The sequence below is a fragment of the Scleropages formosus genome, chromosome 7 (assembly GCF_900964775.1).
Source record: "Scleropages formosus chromosome 7, fSclFor1.1, whole genome shotgun sequence".
NCBI classification, from domain to species: Eukaryota; Metazoa; Chordata; class Actinopteri; order Osteoglossiformes; family Osteoglossidae; genus Scleropages; species Scleropages formosus.
Genome location: NC_041812.1, coordinates 110,893 through 113,873, shown reverse-complemented (window position 1 = coordinate 113,873; position 2,981 = coordinate 110,893).

The window sequence follows — 2,981 nt, the reverse complement described above, 5'->3', positions numbered from 1 at the left end:
CGCTTTGAATGTTCCACAACGCTTGCTGTCACCACCTTGCAGACCACTCAACCAGTGAGGTTTCCTTCGCTCAGTCTGTGGGATCCAGTCTTCGCACGCATAAGTAGACAAGCCCTAACTTGCCGAGGGTTTCAGACCTATCAGCTACTCTCACCTGGTTTAGCTTGCCAATCAAAGCAGTTTCTGGGGTGTGGCCACTGTTGCATGCTAACAACTACTTGGAGCCACAGGTGGCAGCTGAGTGTTAGGTGGGGACCAAAGTGGGCAAGCTACTCCTAAGAGTACGACTGTAACCAGGAATGTATAAAATACAACACTGAGACACCTGAGTTCATCTAGCAATCCCAAGTTATAGCAATATCAGAAAGAAGCAGCATAAGAAGATGGAGAAGTACCAAGGTCTGAAGGAAGAATTGGAAAGGATGTGGAAGGTGCAGTCCAGAGTGGTCCCAGTGGTAACAGGAGCACTCAGGGCTGTGAGCCCCAGACTGGGCAAATGGCTCCAGCAGATTCCAGAAACAACATCTGAAGTCTCTGTCCAGAAGAGTGCAGTTCTAGGAGCAGCTAAAACACTGCGGATCAACCCTCAAACTCCAATGCTTCTGGTAGAGGACCCGAGCTTGAGGAAGATATACACACCACCCCATGTGGGGGTGAAAGGGAGATTTTTTTTTTTTTAATTTTATACATATACATTTAATTTTAGACATATACACATACCCCCATCATACTTATCCGTCTTCCCATCTTCCACGATTGAACCTTTGGGTTCTCCCTGACCTAGTAAACTTGAACTTGTTAACAGGAATAAAACAAAGTGTTGGGTGAAAATGCAGATGCCTTGATAGTGCTGTCAGACTACATGGAAAACTACAACATTCAACCCAAATAACGATGAGTCTTTTAAAGCAAGAATATATAATAGGTGTCATGGTGGCACAGCAGGAAGTGCTAGTATCTCAAAGTGACTGAGCTGAGCATGGAGGAGTGAGTCTGTGGCACAGTGGCCTACCATGGAACAGCACCTGAGTAGTGTAAGAGGGTGTGGGTTTGATCCCCTAAGGCCAGTAAACATGTTCATGTTTGTTATCGGTATAATAATTTTTAATTACAATTTGCTTAATAATTGTAAAGCCTATATGCAGCTACTCTTGTGACAAATCGACTGTACTCTGGAATCACATGTAGGGATCCATATCTCTCCCTCTCTGTTGGTATCATACAATTTTTTTTTTTTTTGGAGATGTATGTCGCTTGGAGAAAAGTGTCTGCCAAATGAATAAATGTAAATGTAAAATAACACATGTAAATGTAAAATAACTTTAACCTTTTTCATGGCATACTTGTGACATACAGGCATTGGGAGGGACCATACGTGGGAGGTTGGAGACCACGGCTGTCTTTCCACTCCCTTAACCCACATATTTTTCTTTTTCTGAATGCCTGTAACTGGCTTAGGTGTGTTGCTTTCAAGCCAGCTCATGAGTGTGTGTCCTCTAGCTGTCTGCCATGCCCATTGACACATGTAGTACCACAGTCAGCATTCGGGACTTTACCAAAGGGTACAAAAACTAAGAGTGTTTTGGATCATTGTGTTCCTGCAAGCTCCACTTATGGTTCAGCTTCAGTTTTTTGACAAATAGCCCCATGTTCTCTTCAGTTACTCTTTGGTACAATGTGGAATTCATGGTTCATTCCATCGTGACAAACTGGCCAGGCCCTGAGACAGAACAGCAACCTCAAACCATAATGCCTCCACCACCAAGCTGTCAAAAGATGTTAAAGTTGGTATGATGTTCTGATGTCTGGGGTTGTGGACAGCCAGCTCTACTTTTGTTTTATCTGCCCAGACCACATTCCACATTCCAATAGTCCTGTTTTTCACCTAGGAGTTGTTTGGCAAATTTCAGTTTACATTTACATGTACATGTATTCATTTAGCAGATGTGTTTCTCCACAGCGATGTACATCTCATAGAAAATACAATGTGTTTATTACACTAGGAGAAAGAGACACTTAGATGTAGACACGTGATTATTAAGTACAGTTAGTTTATATCTTTCCACCATTTCAATGAATGTTCATCACACAAGTAGCTGCATAAAGGTTTATCGAAGTATCGGATGAACTATTTTAGATCTGTATGCATCTAGATCTGAAATAGTGGGAACTAATTCTAAAATAGATTTAAGATTTTAAAAAGATTCAGATTTAGATCATCATGACTTCCACTGCACTGTCTGGGTCCTCAGATCTTGCACTGAGGACAGAGATCTGAACGCTATTACACTTAAATACCCTTATCCAGTACCTCCAATAAGAACCTCATAATAATAGTTGGGCTGCTGTTGTTTTAACCTCCGTTGCATGCAAAATCTGATCAGAATTCAAGAGGATGATGAGTGGAAGACTGGATTTAGCACTACCATGGGCCAGTATGAATCACTTCTTTTTGTCTACCAAACACGCATGCAGTCTTTCATAACTGATGTATTGTCCAACAAGATTAACCGGTTTGTAGCTGTCCATTACGTTTATTTATTTAGCAGATGCTTTTCTCCAAAGCAACTCCCAATGAAGTCTGTGTAGTGTTATCAGCCCACACACCTTATTCACCAAGGTGACTGATAGATACACTACTTAGAATGGGGTCACTCATCCATACATTAATGGAACACACACACACACACACACACACACACACACACACACACACACACACACACACACACACACACACACACACGAACAGCATGTCTTTGGACTGTGAGAGGAAACGAGAGCACCTAGAGGAGACCCATGCAGACATGGGGAGAACATGCAAACACCACACAGACTGAGCAAGGATCAAACCCCACACCCTCTCACACCACCCAAGTACTGGGAGACAGCAGTGCTACTCGCTGTGCCACTGTGCTGCTACTATTGGATGTCAAACCTTGCAGGAGAGTGAAAAATGATCTGAAATGATCTTTAGCATC